At 37.4% G+C, this 16766-nt stretch overlaps 1 protein-coding gene across 4 annotated transcripts in view; it reads left to right on the top strand.

Moving 5' to 3' along the window:
• Positions 1-16766, top strand: part of LOC144252079 (transport and Golgi organization protein 1 homolog) — an 89068-nt gene that overhangs the window by 17672 nt on the left and 54630 nt on the right. Inside the window, exons 11-16 of one of the 4 annotated variants that reach the window (XM_077794641.1) lie at positions 533-613; positions 2283-2397; positions 4550-4670; positions 6310-6346; positions 7210-7346; positions 11100-11214. The gene's annotated coding sequence lies outside the window, so the exon portion shown is untranslated. Of the gene's footprint in view, positions 1-532; positions 614-2282; positions 2398-4549; positions 4671-6309; positions 6347-7209; positions 7347-11099; positions 11215-12100; positions 12160-15535; positions 15717-16766 lie in introns of those variants that run through there. The other 3 variants (XM_077794638.1, XM_077794639.1, XM_077794640.1) reach the window with 3 other exon arrangements.

Genomic DNA, 16766 nt, shown 5'->3' with positions numbered 1-16766 from the left:
TTTATCCAGCAAGAAGGAATTAACTAGATAAATGAGTAGCTTAAGCAAGATTGTGAAAGCAGATATCTTACTTAATCTGTTACTAACACATGCAAAAACACATGATTTTAATTAAAAATTATTCTAATTTATTATGAACTATGCCTTAAACAACTGACACATCGATTCTGTGTTTTATTTTTTTAAATTTTTTTTTAGTTGTAGTTGGACACAATACCTTTATTTTATTTATTTATTTTATGTGGTGCTGAGGATGGAAGCCAGGGCCTCGCTCATGCTAGGCGAGCACTCTACCGCTGAGCCACAACCCCAGCACTGATTTTGTGTTTTAAATACTTGATATGAATATAACAGTTTTGTATTTGCAAAATATATTTTCTAATTCTATTTGATCATTAATTCAATCATACTGATGAATGATGTTATTACACTTGTTTAGTGATGTTATTACACTGTTGTGGCTAGAAGGTTAATGTGATGTAAACTGGCAGATTTATGTTTAGATTTTTAACTAAAGCCTTTTTATTGACAGCAATTGAACCTGGCCATGATTAAATATGTATTAGTAGTATATGGACTTGCCATTTCTCTGCTTTAAATAGGACAGCCTGAGGTAAGATTGTAACACAGAGAACAAACAATTAAAATAGGATATTGGTTTTGTAAGATATATAAAAACTGTTTTTCCATTTTGGCTCATTTCCTTCTGTGTACTTTCTTGAAAGGCTGAAATAGCTAAATTTAAATAGTTTGTGCTTTTTTTTCTTTTTTTTTTAAAGAAAACTTTGTATTCCTATTAGAAAAAAGTAATGCTTGCAGTACTGGGCTTCTACATCTTACTTACATAAAAAATAAAGAGTCTAATGTATCATGGTAGGCAAATTGCAAAAACATAAAGTTGAAGGAAAAGAGCAGGTTGGAGAACACAAACATTGTGATAACACTAGTGTATAATTTCGTATAGAACAATACTAAATATTGTTTATGGATATCTCTGCATTTTGTAAAACTGAAAAAAAATCATGGACTACCCGTTTATCATATTTAAGATAATGACAACATTTATTGATAAAAGAGGGAATGGGTCTGAGGAAGTTAGAAAGGAGATCTCAACTTTGTGTTATGCTGTTTTATTAGAAAACTGAAGTAAACATGATCATGCTTAATAGCTCTTAGTTCTGGGTGATGAGTAGTTTGGTGTTTGGTTAATTCTTAAGTGGAGGATTCAGGTAATAGCATACGGTCTGCATGTAGGTGTGAGCTCTAGTGGTCCCCATTACTCATGCTCTTCTTTAACTTTCCTGGGATGCTTACTTACCTGTGCTTTTCAGTGTTATAACATTGTTTGAGGTTCTCTAGAATGATTTCAAGTATTATAACATATCCTTTCTGCCAACTTGGATGCTAAACTTCCCTGTTAAAATGAAAGTTCAACTCTAAATTGCTACCTAGTTAAGATCAAACTTGACGTTTATGTTTTACTCACTTCTGAGAATCTACAGTGCCTGAGGTTCATTTTCCTTGTTCTTGATGTGACAGATGGAATGCCTTCTATTAATTCCTGTCTAATTCTGTTTTATAATATATCAATGGAAACAGGACTTCATGATTTTAATTCTATCTTGACAGAATAATAAATTTCATGCTTTCCCTTATTGGAATTGAAGAAATAGTTTCTTATACTCATGATTTACTATAAAATAGACAAATTTTTTTAAAAAAGTATGAATATGGTAGAATTTATGCATTTAAAAGATTTTCATCAGCATAGACCCTTAAGGAAGTCATGTGTTGACCACAGTCCAGCCCTTGTTTCAGACATTCTTGGGATGCCTCTAAAGGGCTATTTTTTTTGGGGGGGGGCTATTTTTAAGATAGCTTTTGTCTAAGAGAGCAGTACTTAATAGGATGTAGATTACAATGCGTGTGCATGTGTGTATTTGTATTTGTGTGTTTTTTATCATGAATTTACATCTTATAGTATTAGCCAGCATGGGCCATCACTTTGTGTGTACAAAGAAACGTTTATATAGTTGGCTGTCTTATATTTTTGGCAAGGTTGGATTTGTTGAATTCCTGGGTTTCCATATGTTCATCTGATTAGCTACAGGAAATTTGTATAACTTCTAAGAAAATGAAATGCAGAGAATATAATTTTTCCATAAGAATTTTTTAATATACAGTTTTTTTAATATTACACGAAAGAAATCAACTTTGGGGTGAAGTCTGTTTTAACATTTTTCTTCTTGCATAAGTGATTATTGTTCTCACCTTTATTAAAGGAATTATCTGAAGCTGAAAAACCAGTTTAAAAGGATTATTGAACACTACCCCAATGAGGGACTTGATTGCTTGGCCTATTGTGAAATTGGAAAAAGTATATTTAAAAAAAACCAGGTTAGTAGAAATGACATTAATTTCCAGGCTGATAAATTTGAAGTCTTAATGTGATGATGATCCTTTTTCTGGAATTATTTTGTTACCTTATGTGTGGCACACTATTATGATTGTGATTTACTTTGAGGAGCTGACATCTTAGTATCGATATTAAGTATTAAAGCAAGATCAATCAGTGCAATTCTTGATGCTTCTTAATTTTGTAATTCATAAGAAAGTCAGTAATAGAGTATTTAACATGAAGAATTTAATATCCATTTGTACATTTCATGTATAAATGGTGACTGAATTGATATAAATTAGTACTTTAAAATATGGTTTATACATTTTGATGTTAAGCACCTATTTCCAAAACAATTGTATGAAAGTGTTTTAAATAAAAGGTACATGTTAACATGATGTTAAATACATCATAAGTTAAGCATAAAAACCTTTCTGAATTTCTATTATAGTAGAAATCCTTATTCCAAGTTCAAAATACAACTTTTCTCTAAATGTTTTATTGCTCTTAGTCTTGTCTCCCCAGATTGCCTGTATGACCCTTACAGAACAGGATTGTGTCTTGGGCTTTAAAAAAAGAAATCTGTGTTTCCAACCACTTGCATTCAATATACATAGGTTACAGTATAAAGAAATAATTGTTCACTGATTGAAATATCTCTTATAATTTTTAATTTTCCTCATATTTTCATCTAACTTTTTAGGGAAAGTTTTTTATGAGATTCTTGGGAACCCAATCTTAGAGTGTGCCTGGAACCTCTTTGTAGATTTTTAAAGATTAAAGAAAATTCTTTTACTTCATGAAGTTAATTTTGAATTGGTCTGTAAGGATCAAGTAGTTACAAGGGAAATAGGATTTAGCAATCACCTTTATAGTAATAGCAAATGAAATTAATTTCAAAGTGTAGTGTAAATTGTTAGGACATACTTGTTTAATGCAACGGTGATATGCTGGTATTCACAAGGTCCAGGAAAGAAACATAAATGTGTAAAATCATGGAAATGTGGTAAACTGAAAAGTCTTTGCCATGTTGAAAGGCATTTACATTTTAATTCCTAAGTAATATGATGTGGGTAAAAGTCTAATAGCTGCTTTTTGGCATTGTAATGTACCATTTGTATCCTGCTATTGATAATTGTCTTATGGTGGATGGTAGTCTAGCTTTTCTACATATAAATCTTTTTTTTTTCAATTTTTTGTCAGTGAGTTATTGGCTTTTTTTTAAACTTTATTTTTATTTGTTTACTTTTATATGGTGCTGAGGATCGAACCTAGTGCCTCACGTGTGCAAGGCAAGCACTCTACTACCACTGAGCTACAACCCCAGCCCTACATATAATCTTTACATATGTATAGGCAAAAATAAGTTTTTAAATTAGAAAATAGTTTCAAAATTGGAGAAAGCAGGGAATCTCTTTTTTTAGTCTAAAGAGAATAAAGCCCTCATTAACTTCATAATCTAATATTTCAGTATCTTTTTTTTTTATTGTTGATTCCTAGGAATTGATGACTCTGGTATCTCTCTCTGTCTTTCCTTTTCAGCCTCTACACATACTTCATATGTGTGCAAATGTTTTCTTTTTTTTATTGGTTATTCACAACATTACAAAGCTCTTCACATATCATATTTCATACATTAGAATCAAGTGGGTTATGAACTCCTATTTTTACCCCAAATACAGATTGCAGAATCACATTGGTTACACATCCAAATTTTTTTACATACTGCCATATTAGTGACTGTTGTATTCTGCTACCTTTCCTATCCTCTACTATCCCCCCTCCCCTCCCATCTTCTCTCTCTACCCCATCTACTGTAATTCATTTACCTCCATGTTTATTATCCCATTCCCCTCACAACCTCTTATTTTTTGAATGGAACAAAGTTGCATTTTAAAAGGAATAGAACGCACCTTACCATGATAAAGCCAAAGGCCAGGACACAGTTATATTTAGTTTATATTACTGTAATAGCAAGCAGCAATAAACCTTAGTTTTATTTAAAGGAAATTTAGTGTTCATTGAATACTTCCATCTGATGTTTTATTGAAGGTACTCCTACCAAGAAGCTCTAGGTCTTGTGAACTCTTGTAGTAAATGAAAATATCACATCACATCTTTTTCTTTTTTTTTTCCTAATTCTGATTTTAGATTCCTAGAAGCTCTCAATCACTTTGAGAAAGCAAAAACCTTGATTTATCGTCTTCCAGGAGTGTTAACTTGGCCCACCAGTAATATGATTATTGAAGAGTCTTAGCCAGAGAAAATAAAGGTAACAGTTTGTTTTTGAGAATGTTCCCTGCTAGCTATATTAAGTGATGCAGGTGTTGAAAGACAGACAGTAGTACTCTCCTCACAGTCCCTGACATGCATTCTCCCTTGAAAGAGAAACAATGACTTTTAATGCACGTTTCCTAGGTACTAGTGACACACCTTCCATTCATCATTACATTTTCCTTACAGCAGCCTTGAGAATTGTGTAGTATGATCTTTCCATTTTATAGTTTAGATAGGTGAAGTGATGAGCTCATGGTTAAGCATCAAGGAAGTGGTAGAGCTGGAACTTGAGTTCAGGCATTCTGACATTAGTGCATGTGTTATTAAGCAGGATGCTGTACTGGTTGTACTTAGAGGAAGGTACAGTATTACTGTTTTATTATATTAATGTCATTATTGAGATGGTACCTGAGTTTATGAATTGAATTATGAATTTAGTGTCATTTCTGGAGCCATATGGATGCTTTACCAATTCTAGAAAAACTAATAAATTTTGTCTCATATACCAGAACTTGCTTTTGTATGAAGCTTTTAAAAGTACAGGGGCCAACTTTTACAACTTAATAGTAAAAAGAGAAATAATCGAATTTACAAGTATATAATAGACATATCTGCAAAGAAAATAGTGATAACCCATTAGTACAATATTGTTAACCATTAAGGAAATGCAAATAAAAACACAGTGAGATACTGGTTCACACTCTGAGGATATGCATAGATATTAAGTGTTGGCAAGGGGATGGAAATATTATAACATTCATACTTTGCTGGTTGTAATGTAAAATGGTGCAGCTGCTTTGGGACAACAAGACTGGCAATTCCTCAAATAGTTAAACATAGGGTTACCATGTGACACAGCATTTCCACTACTAGATTTGTACAAAAAAAAGGAAAACATGTTCTCCCCAAAACTTGTACATGAATGTTTATAGCAGCACAATTCATAATAGCCCCAAAGGGGGAACAACCCAAGTATCCACTGATGAATAGATAAACAATAAGTACTGATATATGATACAACATGCATGAATCTTGCGAACACTGTACGAAATAAAAGAAGCCAGACACAAAGGTCACATGCTGTATGATTCTGTATATATGAAATATCCAGAGTAGGCAAATCTGTATACAGAGACAGAAAATAGATTGTCTAGGTCTGGGCATTAGGGGAAAAAGATGAGGAACTGCTAATGGTATTGAGTTCCTTGTTGGACGATGAAAATATCTAAATTTAGATTGGTGATGGTTGTACAACATTTTGGATATATTAAAAGCCACTGAACTGAAGTTTTATTATATTTATATCAACAAAGCTGTTACAGAAAAATAAAGCACAGAGATTATTAGATTTTCCTCTCATTATACCATATTGGGATGGAGATATACAAGTTATTGACAACAAAATCCAGTACTGAAAGCATGGTGTTAGTCTCTTGGGGGCTTCTAATTCTCTAGAGCATTAACAAATACATGTGACAGAGATAGATGAATGGGAGTGTTAGGATTTTAGATCAAGTTACATTGAGAAAGAGATGAATCATAGGATTTTCAGGCTTGCCGTAAGGCTTATTTTATCTTAATTGTTCGATTTCTCTTAATTCTTTCCTTTTTTTTTTTTCCTGCTTTCTGGGCAGTTCCTCCAAGACCTATTCTGAAACAGAAATGTTCTAGGTAAGATTTTTAACAATCAATCAGTAGTTTTTATATTGTCTCTTAGTATATAACTCTGTTAAATGCAGATTTCTAAATTGTGCTATTTTTTAAAATTGGCTGTGTAAACATATATAAATAAGTATTTTAAAAATTATTTTTATGGATATTTAAAACAGAACTAGCTTTAGAATGATTAAATACTGAAAATTTGAAAAAGTCACTATTTAGTGGTTGAACTTGTAAGTAAAATTATAACATTTCATGTTATGAAATTACTTATCAACAGATTTGGCATTTAACAAAAATTATATAGTTAGCTTTTGGCTTTCAATTTCAAAAGCATTTTTGCTTTTTTATTTTTCTCCACTTTAAACATTTTGAACCAATGACTATTTCTTACCTTGAAATACTTAGTGTATTGTCAAAATTATTCACCTCTGTATCTTTCTGTTCAGATCAAATAATTCCAATCCTTTTTTTCTTTTCTTTTCGGTCCTGCTTCTTGTTTTTCATCCTAAAAAGTGATTTTTTTCTTATAATTTGTGACCAAGAAAAACCAAAAGAAAAGATGTATAGAATTATTTGTTGAAAAGGAATCAGTGTAACCAAATCAACCAAATTCCCATGTTGTTATTGGGGTGAAAATAATATTTTATTATGGGATCTTGCTTGCAGAGTACATGTACTATTCTTATTTACCCTACACAGTAATTTATATACATTATGTACATGGAAATAACATCTATACAAATTATACATAGCTTTCTTAATTAAAAGTCACAGCCTATTGCTTGGAGAATGTTTTCTATAGTAGGCAACAGAAAGTAGTTCATTGAGCAATTAACAAAGGTAAATTATCACTAATTGTAAATGTTTATCAGCCTAGAGAAGCTAAGACTGAAAGAAGACAGAAAATTGAAAAGAAAGATCCAAAAACAAGAAGCAAAAAAATTAGCACAAGAAAGAATGGAAGAGGACTTAAGAGAAAGTAATCCACCCCAAAACGAAGAACAGAAAGGTATGCAGAAGTCCAAACATGATAAGAATAGTATGCATTTGCTTAAACGTACAAATACAGAATTATAAGGCTCATATTATTATTTAATTGAAGTATAGATTTCAATTAGTATTTTCATACTATCACTAAAATATAGAATTCAGTTAGCGCGGCGCTCCTACAGCCCTGAGTCCAGGGTCCTCTGCGGCTCACAGGAAAGGCTGAGCACGCACAGCGTGGGGCGGAGCCTCTTGCAGCCAGATGGAGGGCCCAGTGCCAGGCTTCTTAGTAGCCTTCCAGGCAAAGGGCCCACCAGAGGCGATGAGGACACGGGTGCTGGAGCAGGACTTATGGCAGTGCAGCCTGACAGGTAAGTGGGCTGCAGGAGAAGGGCTGCCCAGACGCGCCACCTGGTGCACACCAGCTTTTCTCAAGCCAGGTCTCAAAGGAGGTTTTCCCGGGCGGGGCTTCCCCTCCACTGGTAGGGGGTGGGTGGAGCTCGGTGCAGGGCACTTCTCGGTAGCAGGGCGGTGGGCGAGGTGGGGCGCTAAGCCGGGCACTCCAGCTGTGCGGGTGGCGCCCCTTGACACTTATAGTTTTGCCAGTTGCTTTCACATAGTATTAAATAATTTGAAATCGGTTTGGGGAAATGGAATTTTTCTTACATTCTGAATCAAAAAGCCCTAAATTAATTTTGAATTCATAATCTGAGTTTCATGATCTTATTTTTTTGATGGTAATCCTGATGGAATAGATATAGGAATACAAACAGGAATTGTGTCCTTGATGATAAAGAGATTAATGTCTTTATGGAAGGAAAGGTCACCCTTATGTAGAAAGCACTTAGTAAGTGCTTTGTACTATATGGGTCCATAAAAGAAGTGTTAGGTATGACCCTAGAGTATCAGGAGATCATTTCTCCAGTGTGTGTCTTACCTCTCTCTTAAAGCCAATAATAAGATACAATCAGATTCCTTTGGTCCAGTCTCTAACCAGGTCATATACCACACCCTGTCATTCAGTCCCATTGTCTCATGATTAGTCTTTGGGGAAGCTCAAAGGATCTGGTCAAAGGCATGGTCAGTGTTGGGAGAGAAATTCCATTTATGTGTTTAAGATTTCTTTTTTTTTTTTTTAGAGGAAGAGAGAGAATTTATTTTTAATATTTATTTTTTAGTTATCGGCGGACACAACATTGTTGTTTGTATGTGGTGCTGAGGATCGAACCCCATGCCAGGCAAGCGCGCTACTGCTTAAGCCACATCCCCAGCCCCGTGTTTAAGATTTTATTTTTCATATTTAGAGAGCAAATAATGTTTGAAACATCTAAAATTAGTTAATCTCCTTGGAGGCCTCAGAGTAGATTATCTAGGAGCTGAAGCAGTCCTGGACATTAGCCTTTTTCATACACTGTCATACGTGCCATCATGTTGTAGCTATAGCTGTGCCATATTTTCATTTAATGTTTCCTTCCAGCTTTCCACGAGGTTGTTACCACATATTGCCTGCAGATGGCAGCAATAGTTTAGGAATATGTCCCAAACAACTAAATGCAGCTTAAAATATCATCTTTGGTGAAGAAGGGCTGCACTAGCCACTATTAACTCAAGAGAAAGATAATTCTTTTTTTTTTAAACTTTTTTTAGTGATGACAAAGCAACTTTATCATTATTATTATTTATTTATTTTTTTTTTGGAGAGAGAGAGAATTATTTATTTTTTAGTTTTCGGCGAGCACAACATCTTTGTTTGTATGTGGTGCTGAGGATCGAACCCGGGCCGCACGCATGCCAGGCGAGCATGCTACTGCTTGAGCCACATCCCCAGCCCAAGAAAGATAATTCTTATGGAACACAAACACATTTTCAAATGAGATGACTGCCTCGATAATTAGCATACAGTGGATAAAAACGTTGTGGAGCCTGGCACAGTAGTGCATGCCTACAGTCCCAGCTACTCAGGAGGCTGAGGCAGGAGGATGGCTTGAGCTCAGGAGTTCAAGGCCGGCCTTGCAAACACTGTGAGACCCTGTCTCTGTCCCAGGAGGAATGACCTCAGATTCTGGAATATGGGATGGAATCCTCACTGTTTTATCTTCTAGTGGTGCAACTTCAAATAAATCCCTTAATCTAGCTGTTTCCATTTCAGCATCTGCAAAATGAGGATAGTGCTAGCAAGGACACAGGGTTGTTGTGAGGGTTAAAAGAGTCAACACATGTAAAGTGCCATGAGCAGTGCTTGGCAGTAGTAAAGTAGAAGTGTAGCTCTTATTATTGGGTATTACTTAGCCTTTCTCCGTATTCAGTCATTAGTATTTCTTTATTCCAACTTTGATTTTATGGGAAGACTTCAATGAGAATGTTCCTGCCTGGCTTGTCTTACATCCAGCCGGGAGTTAGTAGTCCTTGTGGAAAGGAACCCTTCATTCAGTTCTTGGAACAAGCCCTTTTAGGCCTGTTTTAGCAATGAGCTCCAACAACCGTGGCTAGAGTGTGTTCTGTACAGTTTCCACATTTATCAAAGAGAAGCCTGTAGTTTGCTTCTTAGTACTCTAAATTCCTGAACCCAAAGTGCTCTTTTGGCCTTTTCCTGCACCATTGGAGAAAGAGCAGAGAGTTGTTGCATTGAGTGTTCTTGTCTTGAACTGATTTTATGACATCTTCTTTGATCAGTGTGGAAACCAGTACAGGAAGACACTCTCAGGTTTTCTCCACTCAGAGGCAGGTATCATCTGCTCTAATCATAGCTAGCGTCAGGTCTTCCTACCTTGTTGAAGCTGCAAGTATGGTCATGTGTGTTTCTTACTGCCCACTGCAGACCTCTCATTGTTTTAAGATACATTTTTAGTTGTAGATGGGCACTGTTTTAGTCAGCTTTTTCACCTCTGTGACCAGAACCAACTGTGGAGGAGGAATGTTTATTGGAGGGCTCATGGTTTCAGAGGTCTTAGTCCATAGAAGGCCGACTCCATTCCTTGGAGCTCCAGGGGAGGCAGCATCATGGCAGGAGTGTGTGACTGAGGGTAGCAGCTCACATCATGATCAGAAAGCAGAGAGAGAGAGACTCCACTGTCCAGATACAAAATATATACCCCTTAGCCATGTGCCTGATGAACCCGTTCCTCCAGCCACACCCACCTGCCCCAGTTACCACTCAGTTAATCCCATTAGGGATTCATTCACTGATTAGGTTAAAGCCATATCCCAGTCATTTCTCCTCCAAACCTTCTTGCATTGTCTCACATGTGAGCTTTTGGAGGACACCACATCTAAACCATAACAGATGATACCTTTATTTTATTTATTTTTATGTGGTGATGAGGAAGGAACCCAGTGCCTCACGTGTTCTATCACTTGTGTTCTATCACTGAGCTACAACTGCAGCCCCCAGACCTCTTATTTTTGGAGCTGTTTTCTGAAAGAACTTGTGTCCTTATTTACAGACTGTTTGAAGCAAAATCCAATCAAGGTTTTCAAACAAATATTAAATGTCTTCACGCAATTAACTTAAGCATCCTTTTCTTCTGCTTACCTCTCATTCTGTTATATTTGATAATTAAATTTTCCCAGTTCATGCAATGGAAGGTGAGGTAGCACTTTTGACCCCTGTAGGGTGGTCAAACCTGAAGTCTGGGGCAGAAATGTCAGTTTGAAGGATGAAACCAGTCAGTTGGACTGATTTCTGATTTTCACTAGGACCTAGTCCTGCCTTGTGTATTTTCTAGTTCCCTATTTGTGTGTTGCTCATCATGTTCCTTTTTTTTATGGTTTTCAGGTGGAGTTGGCATGAACTTAAAAGCAGCAGATACTGTTATTTTTTTTTACAGTGATTTTAATCCTCAAAATGACTTGCGGGCAGCTGCCAGAGCTCACCAAATTGGCCAGAACAAGTGAGTGAGTTAGACATTGGCACCTTTCTGCTCTGTTGGCTTGCAGCTGTGGATTGGGGAGGAAGGTGGACCGTGTAGTCCTGACAACAGTGCCACGTTGGAGTTAGAGACCACTGGGTTTGAACCCCGTTGTGCTACTGGCTTGTAGAGTCATGTTGGGGGATCAGTGGTCACATGATCAGTTCAGACTCACTTTGTTGAAAAGAACAGTTAAATTCCAAAATGATTAGAAGAAACTTAGAATTTATTTAGTTCATGTTTCTCACGTTAGATCCTAATTCAGTTTAAAAATGAAGTTAAAGCCAGTGGGTGCACATGCCTGTAATCATTATCAGCATGGGAGACAAGCAGGAAGATCAAGTTTAAAGCCAACCTTGCAACTTACCTAAACCCTGTCTCAAAACTTTTTTTTTTTTTTTAAGGCTAGGATTATAACTTCATGGTAAAGCTCCCCTGGGTTGGGTTCCCAGTACCACAAAGAGGAAACAAAGTTGTGTTCAGCTACCCTTTGACTTGAGGTAACATGCCTGCCAGGGGTTATCCTGGCTACAGATGAAGGCCCAATAGTGGTCACTTCGTCTTCCTTCCTCTTCCTCTTTTGGGGAAAAGTTCAGGAAGAATTTGAGGCCAGATTTCTCTAACAAATGCTCAGGTCCCAATGAGCAGTGTCTTTTTCCTTTTTCCCTCAATGTGGCATTTGGTTCTGCTTCCTTTTGGGTGTATTTTCCTGGCATGCTTTTTTCCCCAGCTTTGCAGACTCCTAACACTGCTCTCATTTGACTCCAGTACAGGGCTGGGAAAGTGATCCGGCTGATTGGCCAAGACACTGTGGAAGAAATAGTTTATAGGAAAGCAGCCTCCAAACTGCAGCTCACCAACACAGTCATAGAAAGAGACCATTTTACTCTGGGAGCCCAGAAACCTTTGGCTGATCCTGACCTCCAGGTAAAATGTATTCTTTTTAGAGTCTCATGATTTATAACTAGTACTCTCTGTGGATGAGAATGCAAATAAAAAGGACCAGCATTAACCACCCATTGTTGCAAATTACCCATTTTTTCATTGGCCTAATTCTTACCCTCTCAGTACCTAACTACATGCAAGGTGCCATACAAGCTAAAAATGAGGGTGGCATTTAAAGGCAGAGAAAATAGAATAAAGAAAATGAGCTTTGAACCATCTAACTTGGATTGAAATTCACATCTTATCCCTTATTGGATGTATGACTTTGAGCATGTAACTGAACATCATGGATCTAATCTCTTCATGGCTTCTAAAGATGAGTGTGCCACGAGTTACCTCAGAGAGAATTTGTTTAAGTTCTTTTTTTTTCTTTAAATCAGTGATGATTAGTTTCATACCTCCTCCTTAATCCCAGACCCTTTGAGTAGTGACTTACAGTACTCATTCCATACTCAGAGATGAGTGAACAAGATTAGGAATTCAAAATTATGCCATAGGATATAGGGATGAAAGCACTAGAGTTAATTTGTTGAAGAAGGAAAAATTAGATGGGAGTCAAATGCTGGCTTAGAATATCCTAGAGAGCTCTCTTTTGGTAAGAGGTTTGGAGTTATTCCTTAGCAGCAGCCTTTGAGATAAAATTGAACCTATATTATAATATACCCCGGGTCGTTTTGAGGGATTAGATGCAGAGAGATCAACCCCTAGTATCTAGTATGATTCAGGCATGAAGAGAGTAATAAATGTCTGAGAAAAGGTAGTAGCTGTGGGAAGATCTGCTGTAGGAAACTGCAGAGAAATGACAGGAGTTGGTTCTTGTTTTGAGGCAGGCAGTGAGAGAGAGCAAGTTCAAAGATGGCTTTAAGCCTGAAAGATGAGAGTAGAAAGTAGGAAGATAGGGATAGAAATTAGAAGGATGAAGATAATGTAGGCTTTAGTCAACAGAGTTTGTAGTAAAAATCAATATACATTATTGTTAGAAGGAGACTCAGAAAAGAAAGGAATTAGAAAAGTTTGCAAGAAAAACCAGGCTTTAAAAGGATCAGCTTATCAAACAAAAAATTCAAGAGGTATGTGAAAGGGAAAAAATTACACAGTATTACAAGCAGAATCATCAAATTTACAACTAGCCCAAGCATGAGTTTAAAAATGGCAGTTTTCTCACATCTGTATCTTTACACATCAGCATTGCAGACAGGGAAGGTGCTGTTTTTGTTAGGGAGTCACTGACCTGCAGGAAAGGTTCACAGATTTGGGGGTACTAGAACCTGAAAGAAGAACTCTAGGTTTTGTTTGTTTGCTTGATGTTTGTATATCTTAGAGAGTAACTGGAGTCTTTGGCCTTTTGTGTTTTGAGTCTTCTGCATGCTCATCTGTCATGGTGGCTGGGCAGGCTGTGCATTTTATTTTCACACTATTGAAGAGGCAATTTCAAATGGAAGGTGAAAGCTTGAGAGGTGCATGTACACTGTAGGTGTCTAAATACACTTCTTCACAGGACCTTGGGAGAGGAGCTCATCATGGGCTGTTGTGAAGGCACAGTTGTCAGGAGTTAGAGGAGACAAATTCTCAGATGCTCGATGCTTCCCCAGTGGAGGGAGCTCCAGGCATTCAGTCAGGGGTTTCTCTATGACATTGGCTGCTAGCACATCATTGTGAAATGCACAGGCACAAACTCTGCCATGGGACCAGATCCTGGGGCCAGTACAAACTATGGGCTGGTGGAGAGGACCTCGGTGGGACTTCCTGCACAAGCCATGGCAAGAAATCACACTCTGGTTCTGTCTTGATTCTTTCCTCCCCACCAGACTGTGAGTTATTTATGGTTGCCAGGAACAAGGGTGATAACTCACTGCCTTGTCTCAAAATACAGCAGGACATTTTTTTAAGTTATTAAAAGAATCTAATAGTAAAAGACGTGGTTCTGGTTTGATAAATCTAAGCAGTATAGAGCAGTGAAGTCCTGAAAAAGGAGAGCAGGTTCCTTGTCTTAGAAGGAGAACACAACAGAAACAGAGAACAGATAAAGATGCGGTGAACACTTATTGAATGCTTACTGTGTGCTAAGCATTGTGTGACGTGCACTTTTTCCAGTTGTTTCAGAAGAAGAATAACAAAAAAATGAGATAGACGTTGTCTTTACCTCCATCTTAAGAAATTTTCCAAACATCAGATTCATGACTCTAATCCGAGCACTCTTTAACTTCCAACTACATGCTCTTAGTTACTATAATAAAGTGGTTTTCATTTAAAAAATGGGTAGTTCCTTAAAGACACGTTGTGAGTGAGCAGTAGCGAGGGAAGCCAGGAGACATAGTCCAAGGAGTGGACGAGTGAAGGGTCCCAGTATGGACTGAGCCTCATCATAAATACTTGGCTTTCTTCTGTTTTGGGTACTAAATGCCAAAGCCATTTGGCTTGGTTATATATATATACACATACATATATATATATGTACACCAAGGTTAAATATAAATATAACAGGTATGGTTTTGCTTAGTTTTTGTCATAGTTTTCATCTTGGATATTTTCAAGCTAAAGTTTCCAAGTTACAGAATAGGCAATATAGAGATAACTAACCAAATCTAAAAGGGCAAAATGAAAATGAAGTCCCATGATGTGGATCCCAATTGGTTCAGAATTCCTAAGAGATAGTACTTAGGGAGGTGGAGAGTTGCAAGTAGCAAATGAAAGCCAGGTAACACTAAGATTCTGGTTCCTGTAGCCGTAGGAAGTAGGCTGAGTATATCCCCGAGGGGGAGCAAGAGGGCAGGATGGGGAGTGCCGCAGGACTATCCAGGGAGATTGAAATTGAGAAAGGGCTTTTGGGTCTGGTGATCAGGGTGGTTATGGTTTTGCCAAAGTGGGTCCCATAAAGCACTGTAGTAGCAAAGCGGCTTGGCAAGGACAGGTGGCAGCTCATGGTGAGATGAGGTATTCAGTGGCACCTTTTCTTTATAAGAGTTTGGCAGTGGGAGAGGTAAGAAGGTAGCCAACAGGGTCTCTGACTTCTCTGGGGACTGCTGGAAGTGCCTGTAAAAATTGCTGGTGAGAAGTGCTATAGAAGATGCTGGGAATCATTTTATCTGCCCCCACTCCTCAAAAAAATTGGAGGCCAAAAAATTTTTTTGGTATTGTAAATAATTGTCAAAGTCAACATCTCTGATCATCATTTATCACCTCTCTGCTTATTCCTCATCCAACTCCAAAACAGCCTGGCAGGTGTCATTTGTGATGGAAGAGAAGAAAGTCCATCAGGGAAAGAATTACCTGGTGTCATTTAGACACTTAGCAAGTCACACATCCTCATCTGTGTTTTCATGAGAACTAATTGGATCTCTCATTTTCTTCATTCAAGTTGAGTGACATACTGAAATTTGGCTTGGATAAACTGCTGTCTTCTGAGGGGAGCATCCTGGAGGACGTAGACCTGGAGTCCATCCTGGGAGAGACAGAGAACAGCCAGTGGGCCTCTGATGCCCTGCCTGCAGCTGGAGGAGGGATCAGAGAGCGGGAGGAAGGAAGTGAGTTGGGGTTAGGTGAGCCAGTGACTCCATCACCTCAAGCTAGGGTGTGAGTGAGATGCGTCCCCACGGGTAGTCCTGTGTCCTGCTCCGGCACCTCTCTTTCCTACCCAGCCCTATAGTCATCTGTTGACATTCTTAAGGCTTCCTGGTCCAAGAACTGCCAGAGTAATCCTTGTTCCCTTGAAGCTGGACTTTGAATCCAAGTGATGATATTAATGTTTATGGTCCTGTCAGTCTCAAGGATTAAATTTGAACCTTTTCTCTCTTGACGCAGACTTCTTCTCTGGAGTTTATTTGGTAAACCTGCTATCTTTATGATGGTGCTTTGCACAGTGATTCCTCTTCTCAATAGTAGAATGTTTTTTAAATTGCAAATGATATTTATGGACATTTATTGTGTTCATCAACAGTGCTGACTATGTCATGTGCTTTAGGTCTTTTAAGACCCATGAGGTGGGGGGCTGGGGTGGTGGGTCAGCGGTAGAGCACTCACCTCACACGTTCAAGGGCCTGGGTTCAATCCTCAGCACCACATAAAAACAGAAGTAAAAATAAAGGCATTGTGTCCAACTTCAACTAAAAAAATACATATTAAAAAAAAAGACCCATGAGGTGTAGGAGATCATTTTGTCTTCCTTTTTCTTTTATCCCAAATTTGGTGTGTCTCTCTCTCTCTCTCTCTCTCTCTCTCTCTCTCTCTCTCTCTATATATATATATATATATATATATATATATATATATATATTTTTAGTTGTAGATAGACAGCATGCCCTTATTTTATTTTTTTAATGTGGTGGCTAAGGATCGAGCCCAGTGCCTCACACATGCTGAGCAAGCACTCTGCCACTGAACTACAGCCCTAGCCCCACTATTTATCTTTTTGTCCGTTTTCTGTTCTGAAATATTTGAATTTCAGACTTGAAAGGGGTTTTGTTTTGTTTTGGTTTTTTCCTCATGATTATTTTTAAAATGACTGTTTTCCTGTATCAGCAATAGGGAGTCAATCTGGGCTGGTGTGAGAGGGTTTTACTGACCTTTTTTAGAATTTTTTATTCATATAT

The sequence above is a fragment of the Urocitellus parryii genome, unplaced genomic scaffold (assembly GCF_045843805.1).
Source record: "Urocitellus parryii isolate mUroPar1 unplaced genomic scaffold, mUroPar1.hap1 Scaffold_37, whole genome shotgun sequence".
Lineage (NCBI taxonomy): Eukaryota > Metazoa > Chordata > Mammalia > Rodentia > Sciuridae > Urocitellus > Urocitellus parryii.
The sequence above is the reverse complement of the archived record's forward strand: the minus strand, read 5'-3'. Positions and strand labels throughout refer to the sequence as shown.